The sequence below is a fragment of the Vicugna pacos genome, chromosome 23 (assembly GCF_048564905.1).
Source record: "Vicugna pacos chromosome 23, VicPac4, whole genome shotgun sequence".
In the NCBI taxonomy this organism is placed as follows: Eukaryota; Metazoa; Chordata; class Mammalia; order Artiodactyla; family Camelidae; genus Vicugna; species Vicugna pacos.
Window position 1 is genome coordinate 6,917,220 of NC_133009.1, and position 24,602 is coordinate 6,941,821.

Here is a 24,602-nt window from a genome sequence, read left to right on the forward strand (position 1 = left end):
GATGATCTGGTGACCAAATAGCAACAACATCCTTGGGCGTCAGCTTCTGCAAGCAAGTAGAGCATCGTCACCTGGTCTGGCTCCCTGCATCAACAAGAGATTTCCCAGCATTTGGCTCTTACAGCATCTATCTCCCGGGGGAGGATTGCAGGGCAGGATGAAACAAGGTGAGGTGACTGCAGCTCTCCACCTGCCACTGCCTTATTTTGCCAGGACTCTTGTGCAAATATCAAACAGTCTTGGAACTGGCACCAAGAGGGTATAACCTGCCACGTGCAAACAGTGGGAATCCCTGGTCAACCCCCGCAGCCCTTTGGTGGAGAGTTGCAGGAAGCTAGGCCTCTGGGCCTTTCAGTTACTGGGAGACAATGGGCTATGACCCTTTTATAAATGTACTGAGCCCAAAGGGTAGCAGGGAGTGGAGCAGACAGGTAGGTTCATGCCAGGATCCATGGAGGAGGAAGGGAGAACTGGAGGGAAGGGAGAGGAAACATTAAAATTCAATTAACACCTCCAATGTTCATAGCAGCACTATTTACAATAGCCAAAACATGGAAACAGCCTAAATGTCCATCAACAGGTGACTGGATAAAGAAGATGTGGTATATTTATACAGTGGAATACTACTCAGCCATAAAAACTGACAACATAATGCCATTTGCAGCAGCATGGATGCTTCTGGAGAATGTCATTCTAAGTGAAGTAAGCCAGAAAGAGAAAGAAAAATACCATATGAGATTGCTCATATGTGGAATCTAAAAAACAAAAACAAACAAACAAAAACAAAGCATAAATACAGGACAGAAATAGACTCAGACAGAGAATACGGACTTGTGGTTGCCAGGGGGGTGGAGGGTGGGAAGGGATAGACTGGGATTTCAAAATTGTAGAATAGATAAACAAGATTATACTGTATAGCACAAGGAAATACACACAAAATGTTATGACAACTCACAGAGAAAAAAATGTGACAATGAGTGTGTATATGTCCATGAATGATTGAAAAATTGTGCTGAACACTGGAATTTGAAACAACATTGTAAAATGATTATAAATCAATAAAAAATGTTAAAAAATTAAAAAAAATAAAAATAAAAAATTCAGTTAACACCTATTATAAGCCAGGCCCTCAGAACACATATCACTCTTTATTAATGTATTATACCCATTTTCAGAGAAAATTGAGTCTGGTCACATGGAGAATTTGTCCATGGTCCCATGGCTGGCAAGGCAGACTGGAACCCAGTTCCATTTGACTCTCCCAAATCTGGGATTGAGAAGGCTGTCTGGGTGACTGAATACACAGGGCACTGCTATAGAGAAAGGCATGGGAAAAGATTCAGGATTTGGTAAACTCTGAGCCCTGGGGCTGAAAACCCAATGGAAATTAGCGTTCTTTTCTCTAGGGATAGAGGACCTCGGCATCCTATTTCCTGTTCTAGCAGGTAGATTTTCCAGTATTTCAGAAATCTCCTTTCACCTGCTCCCTTCACAGGGCTAAGTGTCTGAGGTCAGGTGTACAAGACAAGAAATACAGCTAGAGCCATACTTTCCTTTAGACTCTTCCGTGTTGAGGGGTTGTTCTGAATGTCTCCCATCAAAGTAGGCTGTGGGAGGTGAGTGGGGATCAGAGGTACACCTAGAGGGTTCCCCCAGTTATTCCAGTGGCCTATTCTCCAACAGTTAGAATATTACCATTTTTTTCTCTGACTGTGGAAAGCCAAGGGTACAGAAGATGATAAAATCTAAGGGGGGGGTGTAGCTCAGCGGTAGAGCACATGCTTAGCATGCAAGGGGTCCTGGGTGCAATCCTCAGTGCCTCCATTAAAAAAAGAAAAAACAAAACAAACAAACAAACAAAAAACAATATCTACTCAATGATTTTTTACTGAGCACTCACTATGTGCCATGTACCATTCCAGGTGCTTCTGATGTACCAGTGAACAAAAAGACTTGGAATCTTGCCCTCATGGAATATACCTTCCAGCAGAATCAATGTAAAATAGTCTTCATTTGGTGAGTGTTGGTTAACAGAAAGGCCTTGGTGTCAGACAGGCCGGGGTCAAATATGGGCCCAACCCTAACCAGCAGGAGGACCTCTGGGCAAGCTACTTAGCCCACTGATTAGCTTTCTTATCTGTAAATTGGAGTCAATGACTGTTGGAGAGACATTGTTAAGGATGAAAGATAATGTATGAAAAAAGGCCTGGCATATAGCAGGGCTCAAAATGGTATTCTTATTTTTCCAGGCCCAGCTGAACATACAGATTCTGGGACAACTCCCAGCTCTTTTTTTTTTTCCATTGAAATTGAAGTATAGTCAGTGACAATGTGTCAATTTCTGGTGTACAGCATAATGTCCCAGTCATGCGTATACACGTATATATTCGTTCTCATATTCTTTTCATGCTGTCTTATTTAGAGGCTGCAAACAGGGCATCATCTTCACAATGTCCTGAGGGCAAGGCTGGCGCAGTAAAAAGCATACTCAGATTTGCATCCACCCAAGGTCACGGGTGTCCCCTCCAGAAACATCTGTGCACACCTGGAGCCCCTGTTGAAGGGACAGGCCTGGGTGGGTATGTTTAATTAATCGACACTCCCCTCAAGCAGGGGTGGACGTCGGACCCAAGCTGGAAAGCATCCGCTCTTGCTATTTGGACTGAGGAACAGAGTGAATTTACTTTGGAGAGCTAGGCAGGAAGGTCACACAGATTTGCAGACCGAGCCTGCTGCCTGGTTAACCACGATGGGCGCTGCACACGTGGACAAGGGAGCAGAGAAGAGGGGGCTCACAGTCCCAGAGAAAGACACAGTCTGCACGGGGCGACACTCCCGATGCTAAATTATGTGCTATTTCTCTGTAATCATCTAATAAATCCCCTTTTTACTTTTGGTTCTTTGAGTTGATTTCTGTTCTGCCACCAGACGAACTCTAAGACAAATCCAGTACCTGTCTCAGAAGGTGGTGGTTATGACATAATTTGAAAGCGGCTGATATTTAGTTGACATTCAATAAATGCTGTTGATCTTTCCATGTTCTTGTCAACCAGTCATTCAGCAACGGAAAGGGGAAATTCAAAAATGGGCTAGACTAGGGTTAGACCTCAGCCTTATGTTTTATGAACATCTTTATTCATCTGTACAATGAAGATAATGTTAGCATTGACTTCATTGTCTGCTGAGAATATTAAATGAGATAATCCAAGTTTAATACCGAGCAATTAATGAATGTAACCTTGGACCATTTCCTTTATTGTTTTTATTATTTATGATGCAGTAAGTGTTGTGTTAGGTCTTGATCTAGGCAAGGAGAGAGGACACAGTTAGAGCAGGATCTGGAGTGGACAGTGAGAGAACAGAGAAGGATGTGCTGGAAAGTGGGGTCAAAGGGCTGGGCAGTAAAGAGAAGGGACTGAAATTCGAACTGGAGACTGAGAAGAAAGGCAGCGTTTATGCAATGCTTTCATCTACCATATCTCATTTGTGCATCACAAAACTCCATAGGGTAGATAAGGAAATGCACTTTACAGATGGGAATTCGGAGGCTCAATAAAGATGCATACAACGTGTACCAACCAAGTCTAAATCCGCTCTTCTATCCTTCAATATCACACTGTCTGTGGAAAGTAGGGTGCAAGGGCTAAAATGAGGATTGGAGGGGAAACTGGAGGATTTCTCCAGAAGTTTACTTTTTCATTCCAAGGTTCCATTCAGAGCCCTCTGCAACAGAATGTCTCTGCCCCATCAGATTCAGGGGCTCTAGAACATAAGCAAGGGGTTGCAAAGTCGGACAACACTGGGATGCCAGCCCAAGGACGGGATACACTGGGCTGGAGGAACACCCACCCAGCTTCAGCACCAAGCCCTGGCCTGGGAGGAGGCTTCCTCTGGCAAAGGACGAGGGCAACTCCTTCACCATCAGGCCACAGTCTCACTGGTTACACATAGGCTGCCCTGCAATGGTCTCCGAGGCCCCTCCCAGCTTAATCCTGTCTGGAATCTATGCCTTATCTTCCTGAGGTCAGGGCTTAATGGTATTCTCCAAGGACACAAATGCAAGTTCTCTGTAATAGCTGCTGCAATCAGGGCTTGCTGGGGGCACCCAGGCTCAGGACACGTTTCCTTGAGCAGAAAGTAGGCGATTCTTAGCCCTTCCCTGCCTTCTAGATAACCACTTTTCCCCAGATCCTACGCAGCGCCTGGCACACAGTTTGTGCTTACTTTGGGTCTGCTGAATGAACAAATGAATACACGAACAAGCAGATGAATGACAACTTGGCTCTGGGAATAAAATCGACAGGCACTGTCCCATTACAGTGGCCCAGCCCTGCTGATGCTCAGCCCCCAAATCAGATCTCCACTGCCAACCTGGGTCAGTCAGCCGCCGGTGAAGGAATGAAGGGCAGAGGCGCCCTGCCTCCTTCCTCCCTCTGACTTTCAGACGGGCCACACCCCAGGGAAAGGGCGGGGTTAGGGGCACCCAGGCAGGAGGAAGGCCCTGCCCTCCCCTTTCCAGGACTCCTGCTTCCCCTCTCAGTTACCCTGCTTCTTCCAGCTCAAGGCCCTACTGGCTGGGAGCGGGCTGGGAGAAGGACCAAGAGAAGAAACCCAGGTCCATTAGGAGCTACACAGTGATGAGGGTGATGCCAAGACTGCTTCTCCTTTGCATTTTCTCTAGTGCTAATGACCTTAATTGTTAATCATAGCAGCAACAACAGCAACATGGCACAGCACTTTTATGGTTTCTAGCCTCTCTCTTCCACAATGATTCTAGCACACGAGGTCATCCTGCTGCACATTATCCCTGGAGGGGCTGGAATAAGTCTCCCTGTCACGTGGGTAGAGAAACTTGGGTACCGAGGAGGTTTGGCATTGATCTGGGTCACACAGTGATGCAGTGAGGGGGTCAGGGGCCCCGTGACGGACTCGGAGTGGGGAAAACTGGGCTCTAGCTCTGGCCCGGCCTCCAACCAGTCTGGTGTCCTTGGGCAAGTCTCTAGGTTTTAGTTTTCTCACTTGTGATAAAGGGAAACTGGACCATTTCCCCAACTCTATTCATCTCAAATGCTCTGGCTACCTCCCACCAGCCCAAAGCCTGGTGACCGACATCCCCTGTACCAAGGTCAGAAAGCCCCTGAAGTTTGGACACTAGCTGTGCCCATCCTAGCATCCTAACAGATGTCCTATGAGTGCTCCCCACAAAGAAGGCTGTGGTACAGACAGTGGGGAGGAAACATCAAAAAATCACCCTAACGGCCCATGAGCACCAGGAGAGCAGGCAGGCAGGCAGGCAGCCTGCGGCTGCTGAGGCCAGATGCCATCCTGCTTGAGCCCCGGGTGCTGGCTCAAAGGCTGTGGGCATTCCAGCAGGGGGCGGGGGGGGGGCGCGCGGGGCAGGCAGCCTCCCTCACCTGCCTGAGCCTTTGACCCTCTGCAAGGCCAGAAACAGCAGCACAGCCTTTCCTCCCAATGCCTCTCCCCCATCAAATCTATTTCTCTCCTCATTCAAATCCTGTTTGGCAATCACCACCTCCAAGAATAATCTGCAGGTGAGCCTGTCAAATTCTGGTCCCCACATTCCTGCTAACACCCCTTCAGCTCCCAGCATCACTAGGTCGTATGTCCCTGTGCCAGATGAGGCTTCCAGTGTGTGTCCCAGCTCTTTCTGCCACTAGATGGGGGAAAGAATAGGGTGGGTATTTTCTGTTTCTTTCCTTCTTAGTTTCCTCCATCCTCAGCTCCCAAGATGTGAAGCAGGGCATTCAGGGCACAGAAACAGTGGACCATAAATGGACAGAACACTCCTCTCTACCCGTGGGCAGCTGCCCTGGCCAGTAACCAGAAAGGCCAATGCTGAAATCTCAACCAGAGTCTGGCGAGGGCTCGGCCAAAGGGGCCAAAAGTCTGGATTGAGAGGGAGGGCAGGCCAGCCTAGCAGCTGGTGGCTTTACCCAAATTTCTCTACACCCAATCCATTGTTCACATGGAAACCTCATCTCCATCCCACAGCACTGAGTGTAGTTTCTGATTTCCAACGTCTAATGATGTTAATGTTAAAGTGAACCACAAGAAACTGCCTTTTATAGGTCAAAAGTGGTTGCTCACTGGCAATTTCGTATGGTCGGACCTGATGACTCTTCGGAGGACCAAGCTCTCTAGGAGACAGTAAATTCCCTGAAGGCTTAGATTTCTGTATCTCGAGCCAATCTTTCTTAGTTTCTGGCTTAGGACACAGCAGAATTGTGGCCTTGGGCTGTGTTGAGCAGGTACTTAACTGAACTTTCAGACAGGTGGAGATGGGGAATCTAAGAATCTGTCCTACTCCCAAATCTTGAGGGTATGGCTGTCCACCAGGCAGACCCTTTTGGGTCTCCTTACCTCTGGTCATCCTGGGAAGGGGGATGGAACTTAGCTACAGGCTGTTACATCGTGCTCCATGACATTCCATGATAAACAGAGTTTGGATTGCCCATTGAGAGTTTTTCTCTTTTGTAGTAAAGGACAGTCTTGAACCAGAGATACCTGTTTGCCCAAGCTTGGTTTCATTTTACAGTGGGGAAGACAAAGGCACAGAGACATCACCTGCCTCGGTCAAGGTCACACAGCAGTCAGGAGCCCAGATCACCAGTTTTCTGACTCTCAGTCCCGTGTTCCTCTGGCAGGCCTGGCAGTGCTCAAGCACAAACTCCGCCCTGTCTGCCCCCTTCCAACTTCCTGGCTCCCACTCTTTCAGGCTCCCTAAGCAAGATAGAAGGGGAACTGACTAATGGATCAATAGCCCTCTCCTACATGACAAGAGCCCTGAGTTACACAGGGCCTAGCCCCGGGTTTCCAGGGGAAAAAGAGAGAGAAGAGACAGGCGAGCCACCCTGGAAATCTGATCTCTCTCCAGAGCTAGGACCAGGCTGAAGGCAGTGGTGGACAGCATGGTGATTGGGGTCCCTGACAGTACAGCCACTATGCAGTCTCCAGCAAGGGAGGGCTTAGAAGGCCTTGCTCCTTGCTTAGCCCACACATGAAGGCTCAAGCCTGGCACAGCCAGGTTCTCTCGGAATCTCCTAATTACAGCATCCAGAAGGGATGTGAAGCGGGCAGAGCATTTAGCACGCACGAGATCCTGGTTCAACCCCCAGTACACCTCCATTAAAAAATAAATAAATAACAATAGCCAAGACATGGAAACAATCTAAATGTCTATCAACAGATGACTGGACTATTTATACAATGGAATTCTACTCAGCCATAAAAAAGAATGAAATAATGCCATTTGCAGCAACATGGATGGACCTGGAGAATGTCATTCTAAGTGAAGAAAGCCAGAAAGAGAAAGACAACTACCATATGAGATCACTCATATGTGGAACCTAAAAAAAAAAAAGACAAATGAACTATTTGCAAAACAGAAACAGACTCACAGACATAGAAAACAAACTTACAGTTACCAGGGAGGGAAGTGAGTGGGAAGGGATAAACTGGGAGTTTGAGATTTGCAAATACTAACTAATATACATATAATAAACAAGAAGTTTCTTCTGTACAGCACAGGGAACTGTATTCAACATCTTGTAGTAACTTACGGTGAAAAAGAATATGAAAATGAATATATGTATGTTCCTATATGACTGAACCATTGTGCTGTACCCCAGAAATTGATACAACATTGTAAACTGACTATAATTCAATAAAACAAACAAATAAATAAATAAACCTAATTATCTACCCCCCTGCCAAAAATATATAAAATAATACAATACTAAATAAATAAAATATTTTTTAAAAAAAGAAGGGATGTGAAAGGTGGTCAGAAACAACTTCTGGACTATTGATGGATTCCTCCTCTTACCATCTGGGACCCTCCTCCAGAGGTAGGTGGGTGATCCTGGCCACCCTCTGTCCCTAGGCCCACAGCATGGTGGGGAAAGGCCTGCTTCCACCTGTTGCTCCTGGCCTGGCTGGCCCACCCGTCGTGCCCCAGCCGCTCCCACCCACAAGGAAAAGCTGGGGGTTGATGGCAGTGAAGTGAGAACGAAGACTCCCAGGGAGTGTGCTGTGGGGGAACTGAGAAAAGGCGTCCCTGTGGGTCAGGGGTCGGGGGATGAGTGAGGGGAGTCTAGGAACCCTTCCTGGCACGGGTTTCTCTCCCCAGTATGGTATTCGGAATAATTTCAAATTTGAAAGTTTGAAAAAAAGAGTACAAAAAGCAACTCCAGACCCTTCACTTCGATTCACCACCTGTCAGCATTTTGTATGCCCCCTTAATGTATATATACGCGCACATTTTTTTCCTGAACCATTTGAAAATCACTTGCAGACACTATGCCCCTGAATACTTTTGCTAAATAAAGACATTCTCTTACAAAACCTTTATCATGACCATTAGCACACCTTTCAAAGTTAACAATAACTATACGTCATCTAATATCAATATTAAAGCTTCCCCAGTTGTCCCAAGATGTCTTTTATAGTCTTTTTTCTCTTCTTTTTTTGGACCCAAGATCCAATTAAGGTTTATGCATTGTATTTGGCTATAATGTCTCTTTAGTTTCTTTAAATCTAGACTGGTTTCTGCCTCCCTGTCCTTCTTTTCAAACACACAGTTTTAATGTTTTTTAAATGACATTCACTGTTTTGAAGTCTCAGTCAGTTGCCACGTAGAATGGCTCTCATTCTGGATTTGTCTTCTGTCTCCTCGTGACTGGATTCATGATCAACATTTTTGACATGAATACAGGTGAGATGGTTGAACCCTCACCGCACATCAGGAAGAACTAGTGCCAGGTGGTCCCATTACTACCATGTTTGGCTACTTGGTTACTTGGTCTGAGCTGACTCGTCTCATTGTAAAAACAGGCCTTTTCTTTCATAAGGCGTACGTAATCATAAGATGGCACATGGAGACCAAACTTCCACCCACTAGTCTTAGTATCCATTAGCAGAAAGTCCAGCCTGAATCAGCTCTTACATTAGGGCTGCAAGCTGGTAGATTAAAAGTTCTGTCATCACTTGTCATCAGTTCTACACTTCGTTAGCTGGCATCTATCTGTTAAGGGTATTGTCTCCCTGCTCCTCCCTGTTCCCTTTTATCTGTCAGCATGGATTCATGGAACCTTTGATTCAGTGTCTTACAATCTGTTACTGTTAATTCTTTGTGATGTTCAGTGTGTCCCAAATTTGTCCAGTGGCTCCTTTAAGCCAACTCCTGTGTCCTTTTGTCAATGAGCACGTTCCAGCTTTCTGCGATCACATGACTCACTTGCAGTTTCCTAGCCCCACACTTGGAATCAGCCATTTCTCCAAGGAGCACTTTTCTTTTAGTGAGAAGTGGTCCTTCGAAATAAAAATCCAGGCACTAAGTGCAATCAGTGCTACTGTATAGCGCTGCTTCTAGACGCTGCTAGACCTCAATGGATAAAGAACCACAGGGTTCTGCCTCACCTTCCCCATTCCATATTTTTGTCTCTGGTCTTCCATAGTGAAATCCTGATTTCCAAAAATACCAGCATAGTCATTCCTTTGATCTATTCTACAATCAGCAGAAGTTTCCATTTTATGACACCAATACCATAATCAGTAACACATCTAAAAAATAAAGTTCAAGATTTTTTTTGCAATTCTTTTAATTCTTAGAACATAGATTCCACTAAGGATATAGAGTCAGGGCGTTAAACTCAAGAAGTACTTGAATTAACTCTTTTCTTTGTCATATAATCGATATTCAGTTAGGTTCATTATTTCTGTAATGGTTGGCTTTTAGACTTTGCTTTTTTTCTTTATTTTGGATCTAATTTAAGTTGTAAATATGTAAAAAATTTTGGTTTAAAATCAAAAGTCTGAAAAACGTATAATCAGTAAACCTTCACGCCCACCTCTACGTCCTTACCCTGCTTCTGCCCACCTTCTATAGGTAATCATTTTAATTAATTTCTGCTTTATCCTTCCTGTGGATATATGTATGTATAAGTAAATTTGCACACACAAAAAACTTATTTCTCCTGTTTTCTCAACCCAAAGGTGGCATACTATATGCACTCTTTTGCATCTTGCTTTTTTTTTTTTACTTAATAACATATCCTAGAAATCATGTCATATCAGTTCATAAGGCTCCTACTCATTTGTTTAGGCTGCATAGCATCCCATTGTGTGGATGTGCTGCTGCTCATTCAACTGGTCTGCTAAGGATGGGCAGTGGTAGTTTCCAATGATTACCTTTCCTATTACAAATACACCTTAAAGAATCACCTTGTGCACATTTTCTGGATACCTCCTAGAAATAAAACTGTTAGTTAAATGCATATGTTGTTTTGTTAGATATTGTTAACTTCCCCTCCATGGGGGTTGCACTGGTTTGCGCTTCTGGAATTGAGTTTGCAACCCCCGTGGATCTTGCTAGGAGGTGTTCTGAGCTGAGAGTGTCCCCAAGCCTACCTGACAGTCCTTAACCTCCCCACCAATAAACACACTACCCCAAGCTCCCTCTGCCCTAGTGACCTGGCAGGAAGGCAAGCAGAGGGGGTCTCACTGATTCCATTCCAGTCCATTTCTCTGAATTATCCCAGAAATTTCTATACTTAACTCGGGAAACCAGAGCAGAGAGAAGTGATGAGGCTGAAAATTGCAGCCAGGAAAGAACAAGAGTGGGGAGAGGCAGAAGAGAGGAGGGGACCCTCACCCCTTGACACCTATATTCTTACCTCCCTTTTCTCTACTTTGGCCTCTCTACCACCTCCCTCCCCCCCAGTGCAAATTGCCTCCACCAGCTCCTCCCCAGACTGGGAGCCCTTGGTTCTGGTTCCAACTAGATCCTGCCTGGTTTCCCTCCTCAATCCACTTTTTTTTTTCTTTTCGTGGGCTGAACAGAGGACTGGCTTAAGGTGGAGGCAGAAGTCCCCGGTCATTTCTGTTTTAACATGTGAAGAGGAAATAAGTCAGTGGAACAAGAATGGCTCATACAAGGGAAAGAGGAAAGAGGAGACAAAGAGAGATGCTGGGAGAGGAAGCCAAGCACAAAACATCCCACATCAGCCTTTTGGACTCCGATCCCAGGGCCTGCTTTATTCCTATGACGCATTCTATAACGTGGAGACATGAGTGGGGAAAGGATGTCATCCCAGTTGACTTGGCCCAGGGGCTCTGCTTCCCTGTGACCCAGAGGCCTTACCTTTCTCATCCCCCTCTCTCTCTCACCCCTGCCCACCCTGACAGGAGTCAGTGCACGTCTGAGGAGCAGGGAACTGGCTGGGAGGGGAGCCCTGTCTGGGGGTAGGCTGTGGGAAAGAGGTCAGAAGGCAGGAAGAATTTCATCCTTCCGTGGAAGACAGTGAGGCCCAGGGTAGGGCATTTCTCTTCAAGGTCAGATCAAACACCCGGGTCAGTTACAGCAAAGCATACTTCTTAAGGTCCTGGGACCGAGAACGAACATCTTCCCTTCCTCCCTCCAAGACCTGGTGGATCCGGAATGCCCTCGCGGATAAGTGTCTCTGTGTTCTGGGTCCAAGGCCAGGGGAACAGAAAAAAAGAGAAAGAGGCCCATGGGGGTAACTGAAAGAAGCTAAATTCTTAAATAAAAAGCAGTTTCTTGCAAAATACTCGAATTCCTGACAGGTGGTAGCTAGGTCAGTGCTGGCTGAGCAGCCCAGGACCTCTCTTTTTCTCAAGACGCTGCAGTCCGTGAGATTGGGGAAGAATAAAGTTCCCCGAAATCCTCGCCCAGGGACCTCCGCCCCTCCCCCACACGACGCCGCCCCTCCCAGGTCTCACACCTCGGGCAAACTCTAATTGCCGCACTTCTGCCCTCTAACTGGGCCCTCCCATTTTGACTTTCTTCTGACACCATGGACAACAGAAGTCTAACGAATCTGACTCAGCCACTCCCTCCCACCATCACTGTGGGAGAAGGCTTTCACTGTGCTAGGGGGAAACCGAAGACCACAGGGCAAGGTCGGAATCAGCCCGGGATGAGGCGGATGCCCAGATGTTGACTCTCAGGCTCCCCCCAGATGCCACCGCCTTCCTCCAACAAACACGGACTAAGCGCTTTATATCGTCCCCGGCATTGGGCTCCTTGGACTTGACCTTGAATCCAGCCAGGGACACGGGGATGGTAACTGGAAGTGGAAGGGACTGAGGCTCACTCAGCACGGTCCCCCGGAGGCAGGAAAGCTGCGCTGCAGCTCCGAGCGCCCGGTGCCCCGAGTACTCGGGTTCGGGCAGGGCCGGAGGGTGGAGCAAAGCTGTGCGAGGGCTGCGCCCGGGCGGGGCGCCGGGGCCGCGGGGCCGCGGGGCAGCCGAGGGGAGGGGGCCCCGCCGAGCGCACGCGGCCGCGGGTTTGCTGCAGCGCCGGCCGGGCCGCAGCTGCGAGGAGATTCCCCCCGGCCGCCCCCGACACGACTCAAGGCCACGGAAGCAGGCGCCTCGGAGCGCGCTAAATAGGGACCTGGTCCTCGGGGAGAAGCTCTCCCGAACCTACCAGAATCTGCCCTAGGAAGAGCACTGAAAATGGGAGGGCCAGCGGCAGGGATGGCGGGATTATGGGCCCCCCAAATGGGAAGGCGCGGGAGGTGGGGGAGAGGCGTGATTTCGGGGCTGCACCTCTGCAAGATGGTGGCAGGGAGGATGGGGCTCCCGGAGCAGGAGCCAAGAAATGGATTCGCCTCCCCGCCTTTCTCCTGACAAGGGCATGGATCCTGTCTTGGGTCCCCTGCCCACTGGGTAAAGCTTCACTCCCTTCCCGGGCACAATACAGGGAGAAAGGAGCTGTCTGGCCTTGGAGTTCAGGCAGATCAATCATCCAACACCTCAGAATGAAAATGGGTTCCTGTTGCTTCCCCGGCCCCCATTTCTGCCCTCCTCCAAATCTTCTGCTTCCTTCTTTCCAGTTTCTAACCACTTGCCTTTACCACTCCTCCAACCAAGCGAGCTCGGGCAGAGGGCAGGTGCTTCCTCCACCCCAGCCCCAACCTCCCCAGCTTCAGGTATGGGACCCACCTCCCTAAGTACCCTGCACCATTCTCCCAAAGCCAGCTCTCCAGGGCACTACCCCTAGCCAACCATGGAGGGAACCCAGCTCACTAGCCATCAGGGCCACCATCTTTTCCTGCCCTCCTCCTCCTTAACCTTCCCCCACTCAGTCCCTCCTGACCCCTTGCCCCTCTCTGTGGCCTGTCCCACCCTAGGATGACCCAGGTCTCTTCCCTTCCTTCCTTGTGAAAAACAGGGCCTGGAGCTGAGGGGGACTTGGGGTGGGGGTGGGGGCTCCAAATAGGAAGGGCAAGAAGGGGCAGCTCTGGGGAGAGGCTCAAGGTGGGAAGAGAGGATCTTAAGACTTCCCGACACCGCACCCAGTGGAGGAGGTGGCGAGTTAGAGAGGGATTTTTACTTCCCCTCCCCCAGAGGTGTCAGTCAAGTGCCCGCCTATTTCTTCGGCAGAGAACCCCCCACCAGGCTGGCTGGCGCCAACATCTGTCTGCAAGTTATTGTAAGTCCAGCAGGAATGCGCAGGAGGGTGGTGCCTCTGGCCAGCAGAGTGCCCACTCTCTCCCAGGATGTGGATGGCCCCTCCCGCATCCTCCACACCCAGCAAGAGAGAAGCGATGGGTCCTTCAGTGAGATGGAGGAGTGTGTGAGGCTGGACTCGCCTGGGGAGGATGCCAGCCGGCCTCCTCCACCCCAAGAGCGAGCCAAGTATTTGAGTGAGCGTGTGTGTGAAGGAAGAGCAAAAGTGACAAACCCAGCCTTAATTTCTAGCTCTTCAGCAAGACAGCTCGGTGGCCCAAGACACTCAGGGACCCTCCCGAGGCTGCCTGTGGCCAATCTCCAACCGCCACTCACTCACCAGCCCCACAGTCACCAGCCTTAACACTGCAAACTTTCCAACTTCACCCCTTCCCTTTTCTCCTCTTTGGGACCAGCGATGTATGGGGCGGTGCCCTCAGAGACACTCTTACAGTTGGTTCTTGACGCTCCGCACACACTCAAACAACAGCCTTCGGAGGGAACTCCCAGCTTTTTCCACAGCTAATTATAGACGTGAAAGTCTGAGGACGTTTTGCAAGCGGCAGAGAGAAACTGCAGAGGTTTCTCTATCAAGCTAAAGAAATTTAACTTGTGCACTCCCCTTCCTCAACCCCCACCAACTTCTCCGGGCTCCTACCTCCACCCCCCCCCCCCAGTGAGCCCCTCTCCCGGTCCCCACTGCGGCTCCTCCTTCCTGTTGAAGATTTCCTACTCAGTTTTTTTTTTTCCATCTCTCTTTGGGGCTTTCAAGAAAGGGAACAGACGCGGAAAATATTTTTGCAACAGTTTTCCATTCTGCGTCTCATTACCAAGCCGAGGGGGAGGGGGAGGGCAGGAACGGATGAGGAAAATAAATGCTTTTTCCAAAAGCTCAGTTTGGGTATGAAAAATACAGCCCCTCCAGTTCCCTACCCCCACAGCCCAGGAATGGCAAAAACTAGGGGGGGGGGAAGAAATCATTTGTTTGATTATACGGTTTCTCAGAACTGAGAAAATACAGTCTTTAACAAATCTGTGCACACGCACACATACACGCGCACGCGCACGCACACACCCCCGAAACCCAGTCCCAAGAAATACACTAGGGAAGAGCAAATTCAGGGAGTTTCAGAAGCCATGGAGAGAAAAGAAAGAAACTAAGTTTGCAAATCAAGATTCAATTCATTCTCTGCAATCCTACCTCTCTTTCCAGCAAAGATCCAGGCTTCTCCGCGCGGGACTCTCGCCCCGGGTTTCCGTGGACAGGAGTAGGGTGGGGATGGCCACCCACCGGTCTCCCCAGTGTGGCAACCACGCCGGAGATGCCGGCTGGTCTCTCCTGCCTCCTCAGCTACGGCCCGGGAGCGGGCTGGGTCTCCTGCCCCGGCCCTCCCAAAGGGAAGGACCTCTCAGGCTCCTGAAGAAACGGGCGCGGGGGAGCCGGCGGCCGTCTCCGACCTTGCTCTCCTCGGAGGGGTTATTCCCCAGGAACTTCGTGCCCCCCAGCCCGCCCCTTCAACTCCCGGCTTTAGACGGTCTCAACAGCAGAGCTTGCTTAAGAAATTGCTCGTCATGGCAGCGGCTCCCGCCAACTCGGGCCAGACTCCGGCGCACGAGCTCGGCCGAGCGGGAGGGGAAGGGGGAGGGGCGAGGGCGGGGTGGGGGTGGGGCTTGGCGGGGGGCCCGACCGTTACTCCACCGTTAAGGTGGCCCGAGGGCGAGCCGCGGCCGCTTCCTGGTTTGTTAAGGAGGAATGGGAAAAGGAGGAGAGGAATCCTCTTTTCTGCGGGGGTTTCCTCCCCGCCCTTGCTCTCGACCGTTGAAAGGAAAGTCGGGTGGGGGGTGGGGGTGGGAGGGGATGCGGGTGGCGGTATTCAACGGTTGCTGGGTGGAGGGGAAAAGGAAGCTTCTGCAGGCAGTTGGTTTCCCGCAGCTCCTCTCAACCTCTTACTCACTTAAACCCAGGACCCAGAAACCCAAGGTGTCTGCGGAAACTTGTACCATCTCCTGCCACCCTCCCGCCCCTGTCTGAATAGGGGGCTCACTGGAGGAAGAGAAGGAGTTGCTTTGGGTGCATCCGCCGTGGGCAGCTTGCTTATACACACAGCTTAGTTCACAGTCCTCACCCAGATTTCACCCACACAGTCCCCGGGGGTCAAGCGCCCCCTTGCCTCTGTACCCACAGGGACACATCCACAGCACATGATGAGGGCTGCCTACTTTTGAATCCTACTATGTGTGGGCTGTGACACAAAAAGCTTTATACAATGCTCGTGGCAATCTTGAAAGGTACTTATTATCTTCGTTTCAGAGATGAGGAAATTGAGGATCAGTAACTTGCCCAAGGTTATACATCTCCTTAACAACAGCGCAAGGATTCCAGGCCAAGTCAGACTGACTCCAAATCTGGTATACTTTCCTGCACTTGTATCATAACTCCAACACATGTTTCCATTTTAATTCGCGCACAGACATCCACGCACACTTATACACCGACTATAAACTGTTAATCACACCCCAGCAGCCACACACCCACCAGCATTGTGCAACAGTGCCACCCATAGATTTTGCGCAGAACCTTACGGCTTTCAAGTGCAAACATGCACCATCAACTGGTTCACCCTGCATGTCTTCATTGACTGATGCATTCCCACACCTACCTCTACGCGCACGCGCACACACACACACACACACACAAACTCGTGTTCATAGGCTAATGGAAAGTCGGTTAACATACACCTCACAGATTAGAGTTGTAAACTGTGCTGTTAGAAGGGGCCAACCACAGCTTCAGGAGTTTGGGAAGAGACCTCTTTGACCCTCCCATCCTGACCCAGCACCTCACACCACTCCTTTACCATGCATCCTTCCTACCCCCATGAAGATCCACATGCACGTGGTGAAACAGAGCTGTGAGTTAGACCCTTGGGGTCTGGCTTCCCTCTGCGTAGGAGCACCCTTCCCAATTTCCTAGCATTTGGGTCTTTTCTTTCCTCTCTTTTTCCCCCTGTCCTGCTATTTCTCAACAACTCATCCACGTCCTATTTCTGAGCCAGGGAAAGTTAAACAGACAAAAGTAAAGAAAGCTTTTTAGGATGGTTGGGCTGGGCTCAGAGCTCAGAGTTTCTTAATGTGGTGCTCAATTGCCTGCTGCCATCTGTCTTTGGAACCGAATCCCAAATAAGCCCCTGCCTACCCTTGTGCTTCTCCTCCAAGCCCAGCCCAGCCCAGCCCCACGCAGCTGAAGGTTACAGGGGTGCAGAGGAGGGTTTAGGGTCACCCTCTGTGGAAGCCATCATGGATTGTTTTCCATGCAGTCCTTTCTTCCTTCCTTCCTTAGGATTGAAAGTCTCACTCTCCTTGGCATTTAGATGGCACCAAAACGTGAGATTTGTTCTCATTCACTCCCTGCCTCTCCCTCAACTCCCCTGGTCCATCCCATCCCACTGCCCAGAGCATTTCAGTGGACAAACTGATGGCTGGGATAGAGATGGTACCTTGTTAGAGTTTGGAAGTTCCCACTAAAATGTCAGTTTCAGGAGCCCAGATCAATTGTTGGCAAAGACAGGGGAATAAAAGGACAGGGATCAGCTGAACAGAGCTTCAGATTTAATGGCTTATCAGGCTCCTGCCGGATTGCAACAACTTGACATCTTAGCGTCCAGTGAGTGTCAGTTGCATCTTTATCAGGAGAAAGCCAGTCTCTGAAATGGTGCTTTAAATGTATTAAAGTGTATTTTAAGCTTGTCTGCAGTGTCTGTGTTTCATGGCCTTGCCTGACTGTTTCATAAACTTGTCCTGGGGGAGTAACAGTTGAGGCCAGATGTGCGGTCCTGTTAAAGGAGAAGTCTACTTTGGCCACTGGCGTTGGGGGGGCCGGGAAATGATGCCTTGTTGGTGTCTGAAAGGCAAGATTCTCTCCTTAAACTCCTTGGGTTCAGGGAGGCAGGCTGTGCAGGGGAGGCACTGCCCATGGAGGCTGTGCCATCTGTCCTGCCTCTGAAGGGCTCGGATCCACGGGTAGACCTGCCCTTCTCTTAGAGTCCAGTGCCCCCCATTACCGGTGGGGGGCTGCGAGATGAGAGGAAAGGAACCCTCACCCCTTTGCAACCCCCCAGCCCTCTTGTAGACAAGCAAGAGGATGTGAGGGGTGGAGTGGCCACAGCCTGGCTCCCTAGCTGAGCCAGCCCCCGGTGCCTGTGTTTCCAGAAATCTTGTGCCTTGTTTCTTCCAGCAGCTGGCTTGAGGTCTAGAATGGATAAAACTAAATCGACCCAGGAAATAACCTCCAAGTGTGGAGGGTGGAGGCACGCCCCTTCCCCCACCACGGCTAAGAGGGACGGTACTGCCTCCAGCATCGGGAGTTCCTGGTTGGACTGTTGTGTGTGGCTGGCTGACTGGCCTCTAACTAGACCCTTTTTCCTTCTCATCCCTGCCATCCTCGTATCCTCTCCTTCTTTAGCTCTAGCCTGGCTCCCCTCAGCCAGGAGTCACGGCTGCCCCAGAGCAGGTCAGCCTGGGAGGGATTCCATCATTGTGGACCCTGTCCCCATGCCCCCACACCAACTCTTACTTGAAGAAAATACAGTCGGCCTTGTCCCTCCCTTCGATGTTTGAGAGAGTCTATTCTTCCGGCCTCTTGAGAACCCCACCTTGAGTTCCCCAAATCACCTGTGCCATCTTCCCCCACCTTTCTTGAATGCAAGCTGCACCTCTCTGTACTGTGGGTGTCTCCTGCTTTGTCTAGAACAGCAACCGTCCTCCCCAGGCTCAGACCCACACTTTTAAGGTGGTCTTTCTCTTCACTGTTAATATGGGAGGAAATGTCATTTTATTAGAGGTCCCATCCGTACCTGACCCAAACTGAGCCAGTGACATTCTTTCCTGGAGAGAAAATGAGATCTGATTCCTTCCAGCAGGGGACACTCTGAGGAGTGAGGCTCTGGAGGTATCAGGGGCTCCACGCCCGGCCACACGAAAGAAGCCTGCCAGCAGGAAACAACAAAGCTTACATGCAGAGGGAGGCAGAGAGGAAAACCAACGCGTGAGTCCCGGCAGGGCAGCGTCTGAGCTACCTGTGCCTCACCCACTCCTGGCCCCTTGCTGTGTCTACAGATGAGTTAGTCACTTGACTCAGTATGAAAGCACCAGCTAGACTAAATTCAGGGTTCTGGTCACTTTCACTAAGTAATACAGAAACCTTTGAAGCTGTACCTACCACTTAGGTGCACTCATTTTGGTGAATTTAATTCATTCATTTTATTTGTTACTGAATACTCCCTATTCAATTAGGCGCATATTTATTGAATGTCTACTGTTTCAGCGTCTGCTGGGCCCAGCTGGGGTGTACAGGACTAATAAAGCTTCCAGTTTAGTGGGGGAAAAAGAGGTACTCATAGCATAAATAATCACAATGGAAGGTGCTGTGGTCTGCTTTTGGATTGCTTTGGGTAGTGTGGCCATTTTGATAGTGTTGATTCTTGCAGTCCAAGAGCGCAAGAAATCTTTCCATTTCTTTGTGTCATTTCGGTTTTCAGAGTATAGATAGCCTCCTTGGTTAGTTTATTGACATAAACTTGGTGAAGTTTATTTCTAGGTATTTTGTTCTTGATGTAATGGAAATGTCTCTGCCAGTTATAAAATTCTGGTTTTTGAAGTGAAAAAAAAGTGAATGAAGGGCCGTAAATGGCAAAATAGCCTTCTTTTTTATGGGTGAGTTGTTTCGTGTGTGTATATATATATATATATATATATATACACGCACATACTGCATCTCCATTATCTATTCAACTATTGATGTGCACTTAGGATGTTTCCATATCTTGGCAATTATAAATAATGTTGCTGTTAATTTTTTTTAAAAAAGAATATGTTTTGTGTGTGGGCGTGGTAATTAGGTTTGTTTATTTTGATGGAGGTACTGGGAACTGAGCCCAGGACCTCGTGCATGCCAAGCACGCACTCTGTCGCTGAGCTATACCCTCCCTCTTACAGTAATTGTTTTAAACATGTTTATTGAGGGTTTACTCTGTGCTAGACAGTATTGTTTAAAGAAAGTAACTATGTGTTGGTAGCAAGTTGAAAGACGAAGTATGAAAATACTGCTCGGGGAATTCCAGGGGGTGACTGACTGTTTTTGACGAAAATATTGGAAGGCTCCAGAAAAGAGATTATATTCAGAGGTACTTGGAAAATTTTGAAGAGTAAGCTTTCGCTCGTCTTGGCTGGGGGCTGGGTGGGGTGGAGCTGGGAGGGCGTGAGCAAAGGTACAAGGCAGATGGACTAGAGAGGGGAGGCCGGGAGGCAGGTGGGGCCTGCGCTACCGAGAGCCCTGAGTGGCCTCGTCAGGTCTATGTTTGGCAAGGTGGCTGCAGCAGCCGTGGGTCAGGCAGATTGGAAACCTAGGTGGCAGGCAGGGATAATCCGGGCCCAGCGCACCCCTGGGCAATTTTATATAACGCAGTTATTTATAGCAGAGTCCCCGTCTCCCGGAAGCTTCTGCGCTGGTTGTAAAAACACATAAAACAGATCACAAAACAAAAAATGCGTGATTAAGCCTAAGACTTGGATCCAGATGGAAAATCCAGTGAAAGTCTAGTGATGCTGAAGATGGGCTGGAGCCCTTGGGGAAGGCTTCTTAGATTTGGTGGGACTCCTGCTGGCCTTTGAAATTCTTCCCACTGTCGCTCTTCCCACCCCCACCCCACCCCCGAAAAACAATTCTGGCGATGGCTGAAGGCAAGGTAGACAGAGGCATGTATCCAAGCAACATCTGTCCCCATGCCCTTTGTCAGTCCTTATACATAATCCAAGACAAGGCTACTGATAGGGAGAAATCCGTTAGACCCAGGAAGACAGAGCTTGGGGAGCTGATTTGGCTGCAGGCTGGTCCCAAAAGGTGGAGGCCAAGAGTACCTATAGGGATTTGGCGCTGGAGGGTGGGGTGGTCAGAGCTATCAAGACAGAGATTCGTGGAATTGGCCTGGGCCAAGATGATAGAAGATAAAACAATGCTGCAACCAGATAAAGACACAGCCAAGGCTCCCCCTCCAGACGAGCTCGTCTCCGCTCAAACAGCTCACTCTCAAGTCGGTGATGACGGTTGTTTCAGGAACCAGGTAGGGAGGACTCTGTCCTGGAGGGCAATAGTGTTTTCAGTTGGGAGGGTCCAAGGAGGAGGAAGGGGTGGCTTGCTCTGGCTGTGCTGGTGTGAGAGATGAGCAAATTGCAAAGCTGTCTTGGCAGCAGAAGCAGCAGCACGCCGGGGCTGTTTTCCCACTGCAGGAAACTTGCTGGGCCCTCCACAGGAGACCTGGCTTCCAGCTCACCCTCTTGCTGCGTGTGGGTGGTCATCTGCGCTCAACGCGCAACAGTTTCAATTTTTTCCCCACTTCCTGGGATTCCTGTGGAGGAGACCGAAGGGGACAACCTTTGCTGAGATCATGAGAAAGCCTGTCTGAATCTGCAAGGGTGCGATGCTGATTGAAAGCAAAGGAGGCCTTCTCTGCTGGCTGGAAGGAGCTGGTCGGAGAGCATCTCCTGTCTCTGCCACCACAGAGGTCTTTGAGGCTCAGCGTTTTTCGTGTTGAGTTTTTGCTGTTTTGTTATGTTACCGGTTTCATATTCCGAATCTAGCAGTAACAAGTCTTAGTGATGGTGCCGAGAGTTCCATCTTGCTCTGTGACCTCAGGCAGAAGAGGATTTCAAGTGGGGAGATATTTGAACCAGGCACTGGGAGCACGTTTGGGTAGGAAAAGCCTCTGTGTTGGGCCACCGGCTCCTGGAAGGAAGGGGTTGTCCTTCCTCATCTTTGCATCCCTGGTGACTTAGCACATCTGGGACATCTGGGGCGTCCTATTAAATGAAGGAGTGCAGAATCTGACGTGGGGAAGCCAGGGCCAGAAGCCCTTTTGGGATCCAGGGCCTTCGATGATCTGCAGAATCAGTTAGGTTCACTTGGGAGTGTATTTCGTTCTCCCAATTTCATTCTGGTTCAATTGCTTTGGAACCTGTAGTGGTTTGGTTTTAATTTCACTTTGAACTCAATAACTAGTTTGTTTGTTTTTTTAACTCAGGTTTGGTTCGTGATTGGTTTTTCTACTGAAATATTTGTCTTTCATTTGTTTCAGTCTACATCAAATAAGTGCCACTTATTTAAATAGTTTTTGGCTAATGGTTGTGCTCAACAGAGCTGAGGAAGTCAGTGTGGAAAGAAGGGAACAAGTGGTGACTTTCAAATTTAATTTTTAAACCTAATTGGAGTGTCAGCAATACCTAAAGTGCTCATTAAGTTTCAAATGAAGACCAAAGAAGAGGCAATTGGAAGGATGTTTTCTGGTCCCCACGCCAGACGGGAAGGCATCTCACAGGTCCTCTGCTCAGAGCCATTTATAATTCTTCTGTGCTTGCACAGTACTTTGTAGTTTACAAAGTACTTTTCCTGCACAGAATAATTTGATCTTTGCAAGAGTCCTATAGAGTAGGGAGAATGGGGTTATGAATTATTATTCCCATTTTACAGTTGGGGGACCGACGCTCAGACAGGCTTGCTTGGGATCACACAGTTTGCACGGCAGGACTGGACTGAGGTCCTCAGACTGCTGGCCCAAGGCTCTTCTCCCGCACCTTGCGTTGACAGGCTTTCTCGGCGTGCACACCTTCGGCCAGTTCCTCGGGCTTTAACGGACTTGGGGATTACTGGGGAGAGCAGCCCTGGCTGGGAAGGGCTGCAGGGGAGGAGGCAGTCATGGAATCTGCCAGCATTCCAGGAACTGAATTCTAGCCTTTCTGGTCTGTCCTCAAGCTGATGCTGCGTCCGGGATTCCAGACATCCCCCCTTCCTTCACTGTTTCTCAGGTGGTGGGCCCTCACGGAAACCGAGAGTCGAATTTGTTCCGAGGGGAGGCCCAAGCTGTGTGCTCGTGTACTTGGGAGATCTGGTGACCTTCAGTCTCTCCCATCATTTAAGCAGGAACTGAGGACAGGGAGCATTTCTGTGCCCACTGCAAAGGCTCCTAGTCAAGAAAGAAGGGACAGGGAAGGAGACGCCTCCTCTCTGTATTCAACGTGGGCCTGGGAAGGGATGGGAGAGGGGGGTAGGCAGATGGAGGGCAGACCCCAAAGCGAAGGGAGGGTCATAGCAGCTGGAGTGGCATCACCACCCGACCACTGTCTGCCCCACCCAGCTCCTGAGCCCTCGGGGTCCTGGCCGAACCCCTGAAGGAGCTGCGCTGTGTGCTCTTGGGTAGTGTCTTGGTCCACGGCCCTGCCTGGAAGCAGGAGCCCTCCTCCTCACCCCCCCCCCCCCCCGCCGAAGGAGACCCTGCTGCCTCCTGCGGTTACACGTTCCTCTTTTATCTGTTAGCGGTAAGGAAGTGCTTCAGAAGGTCTCCGCTGAAGCCTTCTCATTCAGATTCTGACAGGCACCCGCCAGAAACAGAAAGAGGACCAGAACTGGCGTGTGGGGCGGGTTAAGACTTTTGCTGAGTCTTCCCCAGCAGCCCCTCCCGCACTGACATTTACCTCTGAAGTTCTACCTTACAGGCACCTTCACCTCCTGCTGCTGAGAGTGCAGGTGACAGACAGAGCATCCTCGGAGCCAAGGGCAGGCAAAGAGGGATGGCCTCCGCCCCTGCCTCCAGTCTGGCTGCATTTCTCTTCTTAGTGTCTTCTGGGATTTGGTGGTTGCGGGGCGCAGAGAAAACGGAGGCAGTGAAATCTGGCTTTCTCCGCTGGCTGTGTGGAGGGCGTGGCTCACCTGATCAATACGAGTGGCCACAGACAGCGTTCTATTTTTGGTGCCCTGGGTGGCCTTCTGCCAAGTGCTCAACTTCAGTAGGCCTCCGTGGGCTCCCTGCATCTGTGTGACGTGGGAGTATGCGAGTGGAAAGCATAGACGCCTCCCCTGGGGGGTGGGAAACCTGGCTCATTAGTCTGAGGGAAGGACAAATGGCAGCACCTTGAGCCAAGATCCTGGGGATAAGTCAGAAATACAGTGCCAAGTTCTGAAATGATGGGCTCCTCTGATAAGAGGGGGTCTCCAGAGGTCACCTGTTTCTTCCCTTCCACATTCCAGGCTGGAGGGTCCTTGTCACCACTGTCCAGTCTAGCAGATTCTGCATCAAGAGAAAAAGATGGTTCCACACTCTTTCTAAACAGGCCAGTACTCCCAATCTCTGTGAGGACCAGGCCTCCGTTCCTGCATCCCCCCCATCCAGTGACGCAGTACGACGGGACCACCTGCTTCTAGGACCTCAGCGCATCTTTCACAACAAGAGGTCATGGTGCCCAAGTGGCATCACCTGGCATCCCAGGAAGTGGGCTGTAACTTCTGCTTGGTAATTACCCCAGTGCAGTCCACGTGATGGCATCTCCATGCAATAATGAGCCCGACCTGCCAGGCTTCTTGTGTGATAAAGGCTGAGAAATTGTTCCGAAAATACCTGTTGCTCACATCTACTCGCTCAGCAGTTCCTCAAGGTGCAGTTCAAGTGTCACTTCTGCTGGGAAGCCTTCCCTGAGTTCCCTCTCCCAAACTCAGGTTAGGTGCCCCTTAGGGGTTCCAAAATGTTCAGAGATGACTTCTGTTAAGGTGCTTGCTGTGTACTACGATGACTGTCTATGGATATGTCTCCTTCCCAGTAGACTCCAGGCTCCTTGAGGGCAAAGCGTCTTGCTCATTTTTGTGCTTTTTTTGTACTTCCAGCAGCTGGCATGGTTAATGCGTGCCCAATAACTTATTATAGTAAGAATGAATCAACAGTTGAATGAATACATGATTGGTGCTGGAGGGTTTGGAGTTAGTCACAAGAAACAGCATCCTAACTAACTAGCAGACTCCAGAGGCAGATCGGCGGCCGAGAAGTCTGCCACCTGGAGATTTTTAAGGAGGAACAACACGCCATCGGTCTGGTCTAGGCTAATTTGGGTTTTGCCGAGCTTGGGAACAGGGCCATTGGTCTCCGACCTCTTTGGAAGCCACAGATACTAAGCAAGGAATTGAAGAGTAGGGTCAATGATTCTTCCTCTGGGAACTCACCCGCTTCTTCCCTCATGTTTCTGAGGCTGCCTGCGGCTGAGCAAATGTTGAAATGCTCAAAAGCGTTTGA

General features: G+C 49.7%; 1 protein-coding gene across 3 annotated transcripts in view; it reads right to left on the reverse strand.

Moving 5' to 3' along the window:
• Positions 1-15,106, reverse strand: part of ATP2B4 (ATPase plasma membrane Ca2+ transporting 4) — a 95,834-nt gene extending 80,728 nt beyond the window's left edge. For all 3 annotated transcript variants that reach the window (XM_006218482.4, XM_015251345.3, XM_006218483.4), the window contains exon 1: positions 14,696-15,106. The gene's annotated coding sequence lies outside the window, so the exon portion shown is untranslated. The remainder of the gene's footprint in view (positions 1-14,695) is intronic.
• Positions 15,107-24,602: the final 9,496 nt, after the last annotated feature.